Consider the following 19769-nt stretch of genomic DNA (forward strand, 5'->3'; position numbering starts at 1 on the left):
CTGAGGATCAAACCCAGGACCTCATACATGCCAGGCAAGCGCTCTACCACTGAGCCACAACCCGAGCTGAATTTTTCTGGCTTTTAAATTTAAGCAAATATTTGTAAAGCGGTAGTTTTCTAACCTTGTTTTTTCATCTCACTTTCTCCAGCCCTTTTATCTTAAATAAATTTGAGGGTTGGCTTGACAAATTGAGTGATAATTTTTTGCTAATTATGATTGAAATTATGTTAATTTTATAGATAATATTGGGAAAATGGGCATCTTTGCCAAACTGACTTTTTGTATTTTTCAAAGTTGAGTGTAGGAGGCAGACACCTGTAATCCCAGCGACTCTGTAGAGACTGAGGCAGAAGGATTGCAAGTTCAAGACCAGCTTCGGTAACTTAGTGAGATCCTGTCTTAAAATAACAAAATAAATAGGGCTGGGGATGTGGCTCAGTGGTAGAGCATCCCTGGGTTCAATCCCCGGTAAACCCTCCCCTCCCCACCCCTCCAAAAAAAGAGTGCATTTACTCATTTAGTTCACTTTTATGAACTTGAATCAATGGAAGAAGTTTTCTTGGTTAGGCTCTTACACAGCTTTTGTTTGAATTATTTCTTTTGTTTTAGAGTTTTTGTCACTTTTGTGAATTCTGAATAGATTAGTTAAAATGGCACCCAGATCTCCTACAGTGTTTCATCACCTTTCTTCTGGTGTTTGCTTTGGTGTAATTTTGTCTCCTAGAGTTCCTGTAAAGTTGATTCTGACAGGATTTTTTTTTGGGGGGGGTACTAGGATGCTTTAGTACTCTGGGGACAGACCCTCAGAGTTCCCTCTTATTTCATTTTTGTTGATGTTACTCCCACCCCACCCCACCCACCTTTCTTTTTGTAGTACTAGGGATTGAACTGGGGATTGAATTACCATTGAGCTACATTCCCAACCATTTTTACTTTTTATTCTGAGACAGTATCTCACTAAGTTGCTGAAGCTGTCCTCCAACTTGTGATTCTCTTGCCTCAGCTTCCCAAGTAACTGGGATTTCAGGCATGTACCAACACAACTGATCCATGCCTTTTTAAAAAAACTGTTTATGTTTAAAGTGGGGCTTTTTGGTGGACACATAATTGGGTCTTGATTTCTCATCTCGTCTAACAATCTTAATTGGTGTGTTCAGAACATTTACCCTTGTAATTTTATTTTGTACCACCAGTTAAATCCAGTGTCATTTAACCACTGAGCCACATCCCCAGCCTTTTTTTGTTTTTATTTTTTTGAGACAGAATCTTACTAAGTTGCTTAGAATCTTCCTAAGTTGCTGAGGCTGACCTTGATCTAGGCACGTGTCACTGTGCACGGCTACCCTTCTAATTTTTTATGTAGTTAGATTGATATCTACCGTCTTCCTAATTAAATTATTTTGTTCCATTTGTTACACTTTTATTTCCTCTTCTTTGTCTCATCTTAATTGAAATTTTTGTGATTTCATTTAATCCAATTTATCTAATTTATACTGTTTAAAACTTTTTAATGTTTTTTATTTTAACTTTTTTTTGGTGTTGGGGATTGAACCCGGGGTCTTGTGCATGCGAGGCATGCACTCTGCCAACTGAGCTATATCCCCAGCCCTAAAACTTTTTGATGTTGCCTCCGAATTTTCAATATTATTTTTAACTAATCTAAGTACACTTTCCAAAAATGCTAGACTGCCTTGTACAGTTTGGGAGCCTTATAACTGAGTGTTCCCAATCCTCTCGCCCATCCTTTTGACATTCCTGTTACTCAGTTCACTTATCTATGTGCTATAATCAGCCAGGACATTGTTATCACTTTTGCTTTAAATAAACAATTATCTTTTAGATCAATTAAGGATAAAAGAGGACTGGGGTTGTAGCTCAGTGGTAGAACATTTGCCTGGCATGTGTGAGACACTGGGTTTGGTTCTCAGCACCACATATAAATAAATAAAATAAAGCTCCATTGACAACTAAAACAATTTTTTAAAGATTTTTTTAAAAAAGAATAAAAGACCCAAAATATTTTTACTTTACTTTCACTTTTCCTTCTCTGCCTTCCTTTCTTTATGTAGATCAATTTTTTAATATATAGCAATTTTCTTCTTCCTGAAGAATTCCTATTTAACATTTTGCTCAGTATAGGTCATCTTGGTAAATTACCTTAGTTTTCTTTGTTTGAGAAAGCATTTTTCCCATTCATGTTTGAAGAATAATTTTCTTGGACAGAGAATTCTAGGTTGGTGGGATTTTTTTCATTCCACTCTTCTTGCTTGGGTGCCAGAGTTTTTTTGAGTACTTCCGATATAGTAATCATACTTAACTTAATCGCACAAACTTTACTGTATCTTTTCATATGTAAATTATTGTGCCAGGCCCAAAATCATGAAGCCAAATGAGCAGTCCATGCCATAAATGGCTCATAGTCCTAGGGAAACAGACAAATCAACTGATACTGTTGTACAGTGAGAAATGCCACAAATTGGGCAAGCTTATAGGGTACAGGAATATAAATAGATTCTCCAGAGAGATATCCCAGTCAGGTTGATAAAATGTTTTTTTATTTCTTTAAAAACAGGAAAGCACTGATCAAAGGAAAGATGGAACTTATCAGGAATCAGGAGATGGTTCTGGGTAGGGGACATGATATGCAGTGCTGCTAAGAAGCAGTGATAAGGGTTGGGGTATAGCTCAGTTGGTAGAGTGCTTGCCTTGCAAGCCTGAGGCCCTGGGTTCAATCCCCAGCACTTCAAAAAAAAAAAAAAAGCAGTGATGTTTTGTATGTTTTAAGAAAGACATGTCATTATATATGGCTGGATTTTAATTTCAGGCATTGAAAGGTGAGACTAATAAGGCATTCAGAAACAAAATTTTTAAAGGAGTCATTGAAGAAATGTAAGCAAGAGAGTGTTAAGATATGTCTTATGGGTATAGAATTCTTGATTAAATCCTGGAATTTTTTTAAAATTTATTTTTATTGTAAACAAATGGAATACATGTTGTTTTTCTGTTTGTACATGGAGTAAAGGCATACCATTTCTGTAAAAATACATTTACATAGGGTAATGGTGTTTGATTCATTCTGTTATTTTTTCCTTCCCCCCCACCCCTGCCAACCCCTTTTCCCTCTATGCAATCCCTCCTTCCTCCATTTTTGCCCCCTCCCACCCCCCGTTACGTGTCATCATCCACTTATCAGCGAGATCATTCGTCCCCTGGTTTTTTGAGATTGGCTTATCTCACTTAGCATGATATTCTCCAATTTCATCCATTTGCCTGCAAATGCCATAATTTTATTATTCTTTATGGCTGAGTAATATTCCATTGTGTGTGTATGTATATGTATGTATATATATATATATATATATATATATATATATATATATATATACATCACAGTTTCTTTATCCATTCATCAATTGAAGAACATCTAGTTTGGTTCCACAATCTGGCTATTGTGAATTGAGCAGCTATGAACATTGATGTGGCTGTGTCTCTGTAGTATGCTGATTTTAAGTCCTTTGGGTATAGGCCAAGGAGTGGGATAGCTGGGTCAAATGGTGGGTCCATTCCAAGCTGTCTGAGGAATCTCCACACTGCTTTCCAGAGTGGCGGCACTGTTTTCAACCCCACCAGCAATGTATGAGTGTACCTTTTTCCCCACATCCTCTCCAACACCTATTGTTGCTTGTATTCTTGATAGCTGCCATTCTAATTGGGGTGAGATGGAATCTTAGGGTAGTTTTGATTTGCATTAGCCCATTTGTTGATTGGATTATTTGTATTCTTGGTGTAGAGTTTTTTGAGTTCTTTATAGATTCTGGAAATTAGTGCTCTATCTGAAGTATGAGTGATATTCTCCCACTCTGTAGGCTCTCTCTTCACATTACTGATAGTTTCCTTTGCTGAGAGAAAGCTTTTTAGTTTGAATCTATCCCAGTTGTTGATTCTTGCTTTTATTTCTTGTGCTATGGGAGTCCTGTTAAGGAAGTCTGATCCTAAGCCAACAAGTTGAAGATTTGGACCTACTTTTTCTTCTATAAGATGCAGGGTCTCTGGTCTGATTCCGAGGTCCTTGATTCATTTTGAGTTGAGTTTTGTGCAGGGTGAGAGATAGGGGTTTATTTTCATTCTGTTGCATATGGATTTCCAGTTTTCCCAGCACCATTTGTTGAAGAGGCTATCTTTTCTCCATTGCATATTTTTGGAGCCTTTGTCTAGTATGAGAAAATTGTATTTATTTGGGTTTGTGTCCATGTCCTCTATTCTGTACCATTGATCTACCTTTCTATTTTGGTACCAATACCATGCCATTTTTGTTACTATTGCTTTGTAGTATAGTTGAAGGTCTGGTATTGCGATACCCCCTGCTTCACTCTTCCTGCTAAGGATTGCTTTAGCTATTCTGGGTTTTTTATTCTTCCAGATGAATTTCATAATTTCTTGCTCTATTTCTGTAAGGTACATCATTGGGATTTTAATTGAAATTGCATTGAATCTATATAGCACTTTAGGTAGTATGGCCATTTTGACAATATTAATTCTGCCTATCCAAGAACATGGGAGATCTTTCCATCTTCTAAAGTTTTCTTTAATTTCTTTCTTTAGTGTTCTGTAGTTCTCGTTGTAGAGGTCTTTCACCTCTTTTTTTAGATTGATTCCCAAGTATTTTTTTTCGAGGCTATTGTTAATGGGGTAGTTTTTCCCTAAATTCTCTTTCTGAAGATTCATCACTTATGTATAAAAATGCATTAGATTTATGAGCATTGATCTTATAACCTGCTACTTTACTGAATTCACTTATGAGTTCTAAAAGTTTTCTGGTGGAATTTCCTGGTTCCTCTAAATATATAATCATGTCATCAGCAAATAGGGATAGTTTGAGTTCTTCTTTTCCTATTCGTATCCCTTTAATTTCTTTGGTCTGTCTAATTGCTCTGGCTAGAGTCTCAAGGACGATGTTGAATAAAAGTGGCGAAAGAGGGCATCCCTGCCTTGTTCCAGTTTTTAGGGGGAATGCTTTCAGTTTTTCACCATTTAGAATGATACTGGCCATGGGTTTAGCATAGATGGCCTTTACAATGTTAAGGAATGTTCCCACTATCCCTATTTTTTCTAGTGTTTTGAGCATGAAGGGATGCTGTATTTTATCGAATGCTTTTTCTGCATCTATTGAAATAATCATGTGATTCTTAACTTTAAGTCTGTTGATATGGTGAATGACATTTATTGATTTCTGAATGTTGAACCAACCTTGCGTCCCTGGGATAAAACCCATTTGATCGTGGTGCACTATCTTTTTAATATATACTTGTATGCGATTTGCTAAAATTTTGTTGATAATTTTTGCGTCGATGTTCATTAAGGATATTGGTCTGAAATTTTCTTTCCTTGAAGTGTCTCTGTCTGGTTTAGGTATCAGGGTGATATTGGCTTCATAGAATGATTTTGGGAGGGTTCCCTCCTCTTCTATTTCATGGAATACTTTGAGGAGTATTCAAATGAGCTCTTCTTTAAAGGTTTTGTAGAACTCGGCTGAGAACCCATCTGGTCCCGGACTTTTCTTTGTTGGTAGGCTTTGATGACTTCTTCTATTTCATTACTTGAAATTGATCTATTTAAATTGTGTATATCCTCATGGTTCAGTTTAGGTAATTCATATGTCTTTAGAAACCTGTTTACGTCTTCGAGATTTTCTGTTTTGTTGGAGTATAGATTTTCAAAATAGCTTCTAATTATGTTTTGTATTTCACTTGTGTCTAGTGATATTTTCTTGTTCATTCCGAATTTTAGTAATTTGAGTTTTCTCTCTCTTTCTCTTTGTCAGTGTGGCTAAGGGTTTATCAATTTTGTTTATTTTTTCAAAGAACCAACTATTTATTTTGTTAATTTTTCCGATTGTTTCTTTTGTTTCAATTTTGTTGATTTTGGCTCTGATTTTAACTATTTCCTGTCTTCTACTACTTTTGGTGTTGGTCTGTTCTTTTTCTAGGGCTTTGAGCTGTAGTGTTAAGTCGTTTATTTGTTGATTTTTTCTTCTTTTATTGAATGCGCTCCAAGAAATAAATCTTCCTCTAAGTACTGCTTTCATAGTGTCCCAGAGATTTTGATATGATGTGTCTTTGTTCTCGTTTACTTCTAAGTATTTTTTTTTTATTTTTCTCCTGATGTCTTCTGTTATCCATTCATCATATAATAGTGTATTATTTAATCTCCAGGTGTTGGAGTAGTTTCTGTTTTTTATTCTGTCATTTATTTCTAATTTCAATCCATTATGATCTGATAGAATACACGGTAGTATCTCTATCTTCTTGTATTTGGTAGCATTAGCTTTATGGCATAAAATATGGTCTGTTTTAGAGAAGGATCCATGTGCTGCTGAGAAGAAAGTGTATTCACTCTTTGTTGGATGGTATATGTCCATTAAGTCTAAATTATTGATTGTGTTATTGAGATCTATGGTTTCTTTATTCAGTTTTTGTTTGGAAGATCTGTTCATTGGTGAGAGAGGTGTGTTAAAATCGCCTAGTATTATTGTGTTGTTGTCTATTTGATTTCTGGAATTGAGAAGGATTTGTTTGACGTACATGGATGAGCCAATGTTCGAGGCATAGATATTTATGATTGTCATGTCTTGCTGATTTATGCTTCCCTTAAGCAGTATGAAATGTCCTTCTTTATCCCTTCTGACTAACTTTGGCTTGAAGTTCACATTATCTGAAATGAGGATAGATACTCCAGCTTTTTTTGCTGTGTCCATGTGCATGGTATGTTTTTTCCCATCCTTTCACCTTTAGTCTATGGGTATCTCTTTCTATGAGATGAGTCTCTTGCAGGCAGCATATTGTTGAATTTTTCTTTTTAATCCAATCTGCCAGTCTATGTCTTTTGATTGATGAGTTCAGGCCATTAACATTCAGGGTTATTATTGTGATATGATTTGTATTCCCGGTCATTTGGCTCATTTTTTTTTTTTTTTTTTTTTGACATGCCTTGGAATCTCCTTTATTTGGCTATTCCTTTAGGCTAGTTCCTCCCTTTGCTGATTTGCATCATTGTTTTTCATTTCTTCCTCATGGAATATTTTGCTGAGAATGTTCTGTAACGCTGGCTTTCTTTTTGTAAATTCTTTTAGCTTTTGTTTATCATGGAAGGATATTATTTCGTCGTCAAATCTGAAGATAAGTTTTGCTGGGTATAAGATTCTTGCTTGGCATCTGTTTTCTTTCAGGGCTTGATAAATGTTATTGCAGGCCCTTCTAGCTTTTAGGGTCTGGATTAAAAAATCTACTGATACCCGTGTTGGTTTTCCCCTGAATGTAATTTGATTCTTTTCTCTCGCAGCCTTTAAAATTCTGTCTTCATTTTGTATGTTAGGTATTTTCATAATAATGTGCCTTGGTGTGGATCTGTTGTAATTTTGTATATTTGGAGTCCTATAAGCCTCTTGTACTTGATTTTCCATTTCATTCTTCAGATTTGGGAAATTTTCTGATGTTATTTCATTGAATAGATTGTTCATTCCTTTGGTTTGTTTCTCTGTGCCTTCCTCAATCCCAATAATTCTTAAATTTGGTCTTTTCAGATATCCTATAATTCTTGTAGATTCTGTTCATGATTTCTTACCATCTTCTCTGTTTGGTCAACTTTGTTTCAGGATTAAATATTTTGTCTTCAATGTCTGAGGTTCTGTCTTCCAAGTGTTCTATCCTATTGGTTATGCTTTCTATGGAGTTTTTAATTTGGTTTATTGTTTCCTTCATTTCAAGGAGTTCTGTTTAGCTTTTTTTCAGTATCTCTCTTTATTGAAATGATCTTTTGCTACCGTATTTGCTCTTTTAACTGTTGATTGGTGTGATCTTTTAATGCCTGTATTTGCTCTTTCATCTCCTCCTTCAATGCCTGCATTTGCTCTTTCATCTCCTCGTTTGCTTTCCTGATCGTTTTAATTATGTACATTCTGAACTCCCTTTCTTATATTTCTTCTGCCTTGCTGTCATTGGGTTTTATTGGTACAGCATCTAGGTTTGTTTGGGACATTTTCTTCCCTTGTTTTCTCATATTGGTCAGATATCAGTGGGACTCTGAGATATTACAGATTCCTCTATTGGCTTATAGTGTCCCTGTAGATTTCCAGTGTATCACCTCCCAGCCTTCAGTAGCCTGAAGTCTTGGAGGAACTTGATAATGCAGTGCTCTGGAAGAAAGCTGCCCCTGGCCTGCTGCTGGGTCCAGGGGTGGGGTCTGGCTCTCTGTGGAAAGCCTCTCACTGGGCGGGCCTGCTTGGAGCAGCTGCCTGTGGACTGGGCCTGCCACTAGAGGGAGCCTGGCTGTTCACGGAAGGGGTAGCCCGGCTTCTCTGGGAAGCCTCTAGCTGCCCAGTCCTGCTCCAAGAAGCTGCCCACTGTCTGGACCTGCTGCCTGGGCCGAGCTTCGCCCAGTGGGAGAGACTCACCCAGCAGCTCTGCATTGGTCCAGGTCTTCAATACCTCCCCTTCTTGAATCCTGAGTTCTGGAGCAACACGAGATGCAGTCACCCTCTAGTCCGCCATCTTGGTCCCCTCAAATCCTGAAATTTTTAAAAAAAGTGGTTTTAAAGGATATTTTTGGTATAATTAGTAGAGTAGAAATAGCAATAATGTATTAGCTTTTATTACTTTGGCAGAGTTCAATAATTTTGGTGTGAAAATGGCAATACATGTAGGAGGATATTTTAGTTTTTGATGTACAAGCTGAAAGAGTTAAGGGTGAAGTTTGTATGGTTTTAGAGAAGGAAAGAATAAATATGGTAAAATGAAAGCAATCGTTAAATGTACGTGAAGGATTTATTTGCCCTTTCAACATTTCTGTAGTTTGAATTTTTAAAAATAGATACAAATTGGGAGAAAAATATGAAGAATATATACATACGAGTGTGTTTATAGTGAACTAGAGGAAAGGAGTTTGGTTTTAAACTGTTTTAGGAAGCTTATCTCTCATTTTCAATCTCCTGCTAAAGAAAAAGTTCTGTTAATAGGCAGTTCTTAATGCTTAACAAAGATGCGTGGGAAACTTCCTTCTCAAATACGAGGGCCCTGAAATTCCCTAAGATCAAGGAAAGGCTTATAAACAAACCTTGGTCCTTTCATTATTGACTTTTTTTCATTTATTTATTTATTTTAAACTAGAGATTTTGTTATCTGAAGTAAACAAACACACATGGATATACATATGTATTCATACCTAAATATACATACACATCTGTATCTCTATATATTAACATATGCACAGACCCAAGTATATATTCTCTTTCTACATATATTATTTTCCCTGAAGAAAAATTTGCATTTTAACTGTATCAGAACTCATTTCAGGAAGGAATTGTGCATGACATTCCAAAATCTGAATAAACTGATATACCTGGAAGTTAAGTTCATTGCAAGGAGAAAGAAAAATTACACTTGTTATCAGTATAATATCTAGGCAATGAATTTGTTTCTGAAATATTTCCCCAATTAGTCTGCTTAACTTTGAGCTTCTCCAATATGCTGTATTCTCTTTCCCTTAGGCCTTGCCAATTGCCATTGCTTTGCCTCTAATACTTTCTCATCCTGTACTCCACCCTAGTGACTTAATTTTATACTATTATCTTAATCCTAACTTCATGTAGTGGGTATTTGTGCCCAGTGTCAAAATAAACTGAGGGTCTTTTGCTGAGTGCCTTCCAAGCATACACATCTCAAAGGTTTGTTGTGTTGAGAAGTCTTAATGTTTGAGAAGTCTCTCAGTGGTGTAGAGACCTAGAAAGAGCTTTGCTTTCATCCTTACAATGAGGAAAAAACTGGAACAACTGCAAAATACTGACTTTTCTTGAACCTGTCAGAGAACTGAGGTCACAAGACAACCAAGTAATTTTCAATCTGGGGGAGAACAGATAGCTTGCTGGGAAAAACAGAATTCAAGTTATACTTTCCTAGTATGAACACTTCCAGACAGCATATAAGCTAGAAAGAAAACTTTTTAGTAAATCATTAAAGGTTGGATGCAATCTAGTAAGAATGTGAAACCACTAGGGTAGTTGCAAAATTTGAGAGTTTTCAACTTCTTGTAGACTTCCCCTCCAAAAATGTCACCAGAACACTCATAGGTAAGATGAGGTGAAGTCCTGAGAAATCTTTTCTTGTGGTTCTAGCTGGAAGAGAGGAACAGCAGTCCAAACCTGTCTTCCCTATCTCCCCTGTAGAACAGAAACTTTTGTCTACATAAAGAAAAGCAGCAAAAACTGTTGCCTTAGGGTACTTGTGAAAACTGCAGTTTATGAAGGGAACAACAAAAAAGCACTACCTCTGGGATGGGGGGGAATATGTGCTAGGCCCAGCACTATAGCTGGAGGAGAGGCAAGAGCACTTGTGAAGGTCACATATCCAAGATTCAGGGACCCACGCCTGTGTTAAGACTGAGGTTAGTGATAAATCTTACCTGGCCCCAGACCAAGACAATAATCAAGTAAAAACAATAGAAGAATGCAGCTGGGAGGTCTTCAAGAGAGATTTCTCTGAAAGCAAACAACACCCAAAGCCAAAGAAGAATCATACATTGAGAAAACAAGCATGGCAAACCAACCCTTTCCTTAAACAAAAATATTATAAGAATTTGAAACCACTAGTGCATTGGGGGTAATGATAGCCATGACAGATACATTGACTAGATTATCATAAACTCATTCAAAGGAAAGGCATGTCCTCTCAATGCATAAAAATACTTACCTTCTTATCTTCTTTGGTATCCAAGGTGTCTAGCTTTCAACAAAAATTTTGAGGCATGTAAAAAGCCAAGAAAAAACAAACTTCAAAGATACAAAGGAAATAATCATAACCAGACTTAGATATGACATAGATGTTTGAAGAAACCATCAGGAATTTAAAATAACTATGACTAGTCAGGTATAGTGACACATGTCTATAATCCCAGTGACTCAGGAGGCTGAGTCAGGAGGATTGCAAATTTGAGACCAGCCTCAGACACTTAGCAGGTCCTAAGCAACTTAATGAGACCCTGCCTCAAAATAAAAAATAAAAGGACTGGGGATGTAACTCGGTGGTAAACCCAGGCTTAATCCCCAGGACATGAATAAATAAAGTAATTAATAAAATAACTGACTAATATATAATAAACCAGATAGTTAATTGCAACAGAAATGGAAACTATATGGAAGAATCAAATAGAAATATTAGAAATCAAAATTACAGTTAACAGAGATCATAATGCTTACAATAGACTCATTAGTAGATTGGACACAGATGAGGGAAGAATCTGTGAATTTAAAGGTAGGTCAATAGAAATTATTCATACTGAAGCACAATGCAGAAAAGGAGGGGGGAACAGCGTAGAGCCTCCAGGAGCAATGGAACATACCAACAGTCTCACATAACTGTAATTGGAATCCTAGGAAAGAATGAGAAAGAAAAAAAATGAAGAAATAATGGCTGAGGATTTTCCAGAATTGGTGACAGAAAACCATAGATCCAAGAAGCTCAGAGGAAAAAAGCAGGATCTAATACTAAAACAAACATGTGTCTAGGTATATCTTATTTATCTTAACAACTGAAAACCAAAGGTAAAGAAGAAATCTTGAAGGTTAAAAAAAAAAAAAAAAACAACATTGCCTATTAAGGAACAAAGATAAGATATAACAAACCTCAGATCTATGCAAGCAAGAAAACATTGAAGAATATATATTTTAGTTATAGGTGGACACAATACCTTTATTTAATTGTTATATGGTGCTGAGGAACAAACCCAGGGCCTCAGGTGCGCTACGCAAGCACTCTACCACTGAGCCACAACCCCAGCTCCAAGAAATATTTTTAAAGCACAGAAATAAAAAGTTGTTAATCCAGAATTCTATACCAAGCGCAAAAAAAAAAAAAAAAAAAAAAATCCTTCAAAAACGAAGGGGGGAAGTGACATCACCAAGATGATGGAGTAGGAAACCTTGGACCCTTCCCCATTTCCCCAAACACTTCCATTCAGTAACAATTCATGGCAGATTTCTTTTGTGAGAAAACAAAGCAATGGAAAAAGCTGCTACATCGAGAAGAACATAAAACCAGACTCACTGAAGCCTCAAGGCAGATTCAGTACACCTTCTTGATGGAGACTCTGCCCCTGGTACAGAGCTGTTCATTAAGGCACAGGATGCCTTAATTCTCAGCCTTACCCAAGGGAGGGGAGGGGTTCATTTCCAGGTCCACTGCCGCATCTTCTGAGTGGGTTTCTCAAAGGACAAGCTGAGCATGGGTAGTGCATGCCTGTAATCCTAATCACGTGGGAAGCTGAGGCAGGAGATTGGCAAATTCAAGGCCAGCCTCAGCAATTTAGTAAGGCACTAAGCAGCTTAGTGAGACCTTGTCTCAAAATTTAAAAAATAAAATAAAACAGGCTTGGGATGTGGCTAAGTGGTTCAATACCCTGGGTTTAATCCCTGGTACCAAAAAAAAAAGTAGGAAACTTATTATAAAAGTAAATATATAGACAAATGTGTAATGTATTACTGTAATGACAGGCAAATCACTTTCAATTCTAGTATAACTATTAAGAGACAAAAGTATTAAAAATAAAACATGTTAAAGGATACATAATATGAATAGATGTAAATTATAACAGTAATAACAAAGCATGGAAGAAAAGTTAAAATGTATTTTTGTATGTGATTGAACTTAAGCTGTTATAAGCTTAATATAGACTTCATATATATAAAATGTTTTATGTAAGACTAATAGAAAACAACTTACAAAATAGTAATAGAAAATCCTCTCCTAGCAATAATTACAGTAAATGTAAATGGATTAAACTCCTCAACCAAGAGACATAGACTGAGTAGATGGATGTAAAAACAAGATCGAAGTATATGCTGCCTAAGAAACTCACTTAAGAGGTAAGGACATATATAGGCTGAAAATGAAGGGATGGAAAAATAATAATCCAAATTATAATTGTAACCCAAAGAAAGCAGGGTGACTATACTTAGACAAAAAAAGACTGTGAGTCAAAAACTATCTCGAGTTGAAGGACATTTTATAATGAGAAAAGGAAGATATAACAGTTACATATATATATATATATTAAATGTGTATATATATATACACATTTAATACCTGAACATCCAGATATATAAAGGAAACACTAACAGAACTAAAGGGAGAATTACATGGAAATAACATATAATTAGAAACTTAAGTATCACATTTTCTTCTTTTCTCCCTCTTCTTCGTCCTCCTCTTTCTGCTTTCTTCCTCTTCTTCCTCCTCTTTTTTCTTCTTCTCCTCCTCTTCACTGGGATTGTAGTCAGGTACTACCACACCCAGTATAATACCTTATTTTTAATAATAAATGGTACAGCCATTGAGAAGATCAATAAGGAAATAGGGTTTTAATAACACTATTGGGCAACTGGACCTAACATACACATAGAACATTCTACCCAACGGCAACAGAATACCTATTCTTTAGCACAAATGGACCTTTCTTCAGGATACATCACATGTTAGATCACAAAACAAATATTAACAAATTTAAGAGTACTGAAATCATACCAAAAATCCTTTCTGACTGTAGTGGAATGAAACTTGAAATCAATATCAGAAAGAAAACTGAAAAATTCACAAATATGTTGAAATTAACAGTCTTGAACAACCATTAGCTCAAAGAGGAAAGAAGATAATTTGAAATAAATGAAACCAAAAATACAACATATGAACACTTATGGGATATAGCAAAAGCACTACGAGTGGTTCACAACAATAAACCACTACATTAAAAAGAAAAAATGGCCAGGTGGGTGACCCACCTGTAATCCCAGCCTCTTAGGAGGCTGAGGCAGGAGGATTGCAAGAGGCCAGCCTCAGCAACTTAGTAAGGCCCTAAACAAATTGAAAATGAAAAAGGGGGCTAGGGATATAGCTCAGTGATAAAGTGTCCGTGGGTTCAATTTCCAGTACTGGGGGAAAAAAGAAAACAGGGCTGGGGTTGTGGCTCAGTGGTAAAATGCTTGCCTAGCATTTTTGAGGCACTGGGTTTGATCCTCAGTACCACATAAAAATAAATAAACAAAATAAGGATATTGTATCCATCTACAATTTAAAAAAGTTTTTTTTAATGATCTTAAATAGTAAACAGACTAACTTTAGATCTCAAGGAATTAGAAGAACAAACTCAGATCAAAGATAGCAAAAATGTAAAATTAAAATGAGAGATGAAATAGAACAATTATATGAATGAAAAATAACAGTTGGTATTTTTTGACTAAATAAAATTGACAAACCCTTGGTTAGACTAAGGAAAAATTTAAAAACAGAAGATTTAGATAAGTGAAATTGGAAATGAAAAATGAAACTTACACGACTGATAACACAGAAATAAAAGGACATAAGAGTATTGTGAACACTACTCAGCAAACAGGATGACCTAGAAGTAAATTCATAGAAATTTAGAACCTATCAGGACTAAATCATGAAGAAACCGAAAGTCTTGAACAGACTTATATCTACTATTAAGATGCAGTCAGTTACCAAAAACCTCACCCCTGTCAAAAGAAAACAGCTCAGGACCAAATGACTTCACTGATGAATTATACAAAACATTTAAAGAAGGGTACAAAACCTCAGAAATCTCTTAACATTGAAAAGAACAGAACACTTCCAAATTCATGAGACCAGAAATTAACAAGATAACAAAGCCAGACAAAGACACCACAAGAAAAGAAAATTATAGGCTAGTGTTCCTTAGGAATACAAAAGCAAAACAAAATATTAGAAAACTGAATCAGGTCATCGAGTGGCCAGATGTGGTGGCGCATGCCTGTAATCCCAGCGATTCAGGAGGCTGAGGCAGGAGGATTACCAGTTCAGAACCAGCCTCCGTAAAAGTGTGGTGGTAAGCAACTCAGTGAGACCCTCTCTAAATAAAATGCAAAATTGGGCTGGGGATGTGGGGATGTGGCTCAGTGGTCCAATGCTCCTGAGTTCAATCCCCGGTACCCCCCCACCACCCCCACACACAAAAAGTCATAGAGCATGAGCAAATGGAATTTATCCTTGGGATGGTTCAAAATATGAGAAATCAGTTTATGCAACATACCATGTTACCAGAATAAAGTCATATGATGATCTCAATAGATTCTGAAAAAACATTTAACAAAATTTGACACTCTTTTATGAAAAAAGATCTAAACAAATTAGGTATTCAAGGAATGTACCTCAACATAATAAAGGCCATATACGACAAGTTCATGGATGACTCCATACTTAACTAAAAAATATTGAGAACTTTGTCTCTAAAATCAAGATTAAGATAAGCCAGTCTTGCCAATTCTGTTTAACATTTGGATATATACCCAGAGCAATTAGACAAAACAAAGAAAGAAGAGGTGTCTAAATCAGAAAGGAAAAATAACCCACTCAGGAGGCTGAGGCAGGTGAATTGCAGGTTTGAAGCCAGCCTCAGCAACTTCAGGAGACTGTAAGCAACCTAGTGAGACCCTCTCTGAAAATAAAAAATAAAAAGGACTGGGGATGTGGCTCAGTGGTTGAGTGCCCTTGGGTTCAATCCTTAGTCTCAACCCCCTCCCCAGAAAAAAAAATAAAATTGTCTCTGTTTGCAGTATAACATGGTCACTCATTTTATATATATATATATGTGTGTGTGTGAACTTTTGAAAGGAATAAATGAATTCACTAAAATTGCAGGATAAAAAAATCAACATACAAAATCACTTGCATTTTTTATGTTAATTATGAACTATTAGAAATTAAGAAAACATACAATAGCACTAAAAGGATTAATATACCTAGGACAAACTTAAATAAGGAAGTGAGAGACTAATATACTGAAAACACAAAACCTTGGGGAAAAAAATTTAACAACCCAAGGGGAAAGATGTACAATGTTAATGGGTTATAAAAATATTGTTAAAATGTTTGTACTAATTAAAGTGATCTACAGATTCAGTGCAATCCCTACCAAAATCCCAATGCCAAAATAGAAAAGCAATTCTATAATTCATATGAAACTACAAAAGACTACAAATAGGCAAATCAATCTTGAAAAATGACAGAGCTGAATGGATCACACTGATTTCAAAATAGAGTAAGTATAGGGGACTGGGATTGTGGCTCAGTGGTGGAGCGCTTGCCTTGCATGTGTGAGGCACTGGGTTCAATTCTCAGCACCACATAAAATGAATAAATAAAATAAAGGTATTGTGTCCATGTACAACTAAAAAACTTTTTAAATAGAGTGTAGAACTTCATTAATCAAAACAGAATGGTTTAGGCATAAAGGCAGACATCTAGCCCATTAGAAGAGAGAGCCCAGAATAAATCTACTCTTGTATGATCAGTTGATCTTTAGCAAAGCTGCCAAGAGTACATATGGGGAAAGTATGTTCTTTTCAATAAATGTTGGGAAGATTGAATTTAATATAAATGTAGAGTAATTAAATTGAAACTTTATCTTATGCACAAAAATCAAATAAAAATGGATTAAATGCTTAAACATAACACCCGAAACTAAATCTCTTTGAAGAAAACAGGGGAAAGGCTTTGTGACCATGATTTAATGGATATGACTCTAAAATCACAGGTAAGAAAAACTAAAGTAAGTGAGACTACATCAAAATGAAAGGTTTCTCCACAGCAGAGACAACCACAGAGGGAAAACTCAGACTGTGAGAGGGGAATAAATATTTGCATGTCATATGTCTGAGAAAAAGTTTGTCCTCAAAATGTATAAGAAACTTCTACAACTCAGTTGTAAAAAAAGAAATAGAATACATGCGAATGACCAGCAGGTATATGAAAAGATGCTTGACAACATTACTTATCAGGGAAAATGCAAATAAAAAACAAAATGAGATATCAGCTCCCACCTATTAAGATGGTTATTATAAAAAAAAAAAAAGGTAACAAGTGTTGGTGAGAATATGGAGAAATTAGAATCTTTGTACTGTTGGTGGGGATATAAAATGGTGCAGGCATTTTAAAGCTCCTTAAAAAATTAAAAATAGAACTACCATATATTATTCAAGAATCCCACTTCTGGGTGTATGTCCATAATGACTGAAATCAGAACTTTGAAGAGATTTTAGCACTGCTGTGTTCATTTCAGCACTCTTCACAATAACCAAGATATGGAAAAAACCTAAACATCCATAAGCAGATTAATGGATAAAGAAAATGTGGTACACAAGAAGAATGAAATTTGAAGAAATTATGCTAAAGTGAAATACATCAGCCACATATAAATACTGCATGTTGTATCTTAAATAGTCAGATTCACAGAATTAAATGTGGAATGGAAGTTGCAAGGGATTGAAGACAGGGGAAATAAGGAGTTATCAGTGGGTATAATGTTTGAGTCAAACATGATTTATAAACTCTGTAGATCTGTTGTACATTGTACCTGTCATCAACAAAAATGTATCATACACTAAAAATTGTTGAGAGTAGATATCAAGTTTTCTGGCCATAATGAAATAAAATTTTAAAATGAAAGTAAAATAAGGACTTCCTTTAGACAGAGAAAATTCATTTTCAGCAGACCTTCTCTATAAGAAATTCTAAAGGATGTTTTTGTTTTGTTTGTTTCCAGCAAATAGAAAATAGCTAGGAAGATGGTGGATCTGAATTCAACTATATCAATAATAAATTTAAATATCACTATTTTAAACACAAGTTAAAAGATAAGAAAAAGTTTACCATTTTCCATAACAGCATTCATTTAACTGCTCTCTGTAAGAAACTCTTTTAAACATACATATGTGGGGCTGGGATTGTGACTCAGTGGTAGAGCACTTACCTAGCATGTGTGAGGCACTGGGTTTGATCCTCAGCACCATATAAAATAAATAAAATAAAGGTATTGTGTCCATCTACAATTAAAAATATTTGAAAAAAAAATACAGATGTGCTTGGGGTGTAGCTTACTGGTAGAGTGTGTGCTTTATAAATGCAAGGCCCTGGGTTCAATCTGCAGCATGTGCGTGCACACACACACACATTAAAACTGAATGATAGAGAAAAGTATACCACAGAAATACAGTAATAACCAAAAGAAAAATGGAATATCGATTTTAATATTAGACAAAGTAGGCTTTAAAACAAGTAATATCAGGGATGAAAAGAGACATTACATAGTGATGGAGGAAGCAGTTTTCTAAGAAGGGACAGTACTCCTTAATATGTATGCAGTTCACAATAGAACTTCAAAATAAATGAAGAACTGAAACGAGAAATAGGCAAACACAGTTATAGTTGGGGACTTAAAAATTCCTTTCTCATAACAGAGAAAGAATAATTTAAGAAATCCTCTTTCATTAATTGATGGAAAATGAAAGCAGAAAATCAGTAAGATTTCAGAAGACCCCCCCCAAAACATCAATATTCAAATGTTGAATGTCAGCTTTAGTGATCAAATGTCAATGACTTTTATAGACACCAAACAGCAGAATACATGTCTTCCTCAAATAATGTGGACATTCACCAAGATAGATCATATATTGGAATATAAAACAAGCCTCAACAATTTTCAAGCAATGGAAGTCATTCAAAGCATGTTCTCAGACCATAGCAGAACAACAGTAGAAATCAAGAACAGAAAGATGTCTAAAAAATGTCCAAATAATTGGCTTATATATTTCAAAACAGTGCATGGATCAATGGGGAAATCTCAGAAGAAAAAAATACTTTGAGATACTTTGAAAATGAAAATCCAATATATCAAAATGTGCGGGATGCTGTAAATTAGTGCATAGATGGAAATTTACAGCATTAAATGGTATAATTGGAGCTCAAATTAGTACTACACTTCTACCTTAAGAAACTAGATGGGAGGCATTCTTGCAAAACCAAGGAAGCAAGAAGCAATGCACACTTCTCTTTCTACCCTAACACTTTGCCTCCTTCCCATTGTCCCACCCCTCCTATCTGTAGCCCATATAGGAAGGTGCTAACTGAAGTTCAAGGAGTGAGAAGCATTGTCTGAAGTTTTACAGAAATGCCTGGGAAATAATGTGCCTCTGCATGATCCTATTCAAATCCAACCAGAATGTTCTGTCCTGCCACACCAGGCCCAGCTCCCACCACACGTTCCTGTATTGTCCCTGGACTGGGTTGCAGCATGTATTTTCTTCATGAACTCAACTGGATACTTACAGAAAAGATGGGAAGTCCTGACATAAACCACCTTAAGTGACACAATTTGGGGAAGAGAATAGCTACTCTGAAGGAAGAGCAAGAAACTATCGAACATGGCTACACATTCTCCTTTGTGTTCTTCCAAGAATCCATCCATTTCACTTAAATAGTCAAACTGACATGTTCATAATACACCATTATTAATATTTTAACTTGTACAAAATCTAAAGGATTTACACTCTTCTTTCTTCTACTAAGTTTGGGCTTACTTTGTTTTTTCACGTTAGAAGTGTCAATTTTAAAATAGGGAAAGGCAAATCAAAACTACTCTGAGATTCCATCTCACGCCAGTAAGAATGGCAGTTATCAAGAATACAAATAATAATAAATGCTGAAGAGATGTGAAGAAAAAGTTACACTTTTACACTGTTGGGATTAGAAATTAGTACAATTACTAGGGAAATCAATATGGAGGTTCCTCAAGACTAGGAAGGGAACTACCATATGATCCAAGTATACCACTCCTTGGTATTTATCCTGAAGAGTTAAAGTCATCATACTGCAAACATAACCATGTTTTTATAGCAGCACAATAGCCAA

General features: G+C 35.7%; 1 protein-coding gene across 8 annotated transcripts in view; it reads left to right on the forward strand.

Annotated features, from left to right (window-relative positions):
* LOC124966346 (zinc finger protein 569) overlaps window positions 1-19769 on the forward strand; it is a 63946-nt gene that overhangs the window by 17148 nt on the left and 27029 nt on the right. The window lies entirely within an intron of this gene.

Source organism: Sciurus carolinensis, chromosome 16 (assembly GCF_902686445.1).
Source record: "Sciurus carolinensis chromosome 16, mSciCar1.2, whole genome shotgun sequence".
NCBI classification, from domain to species: domain Eukaryota; kingdom Metazoa; phylum Chordata; class Mammalia; order Rodentia; family Sciuridae; genus Sciurus; species Sciurus carolinensis.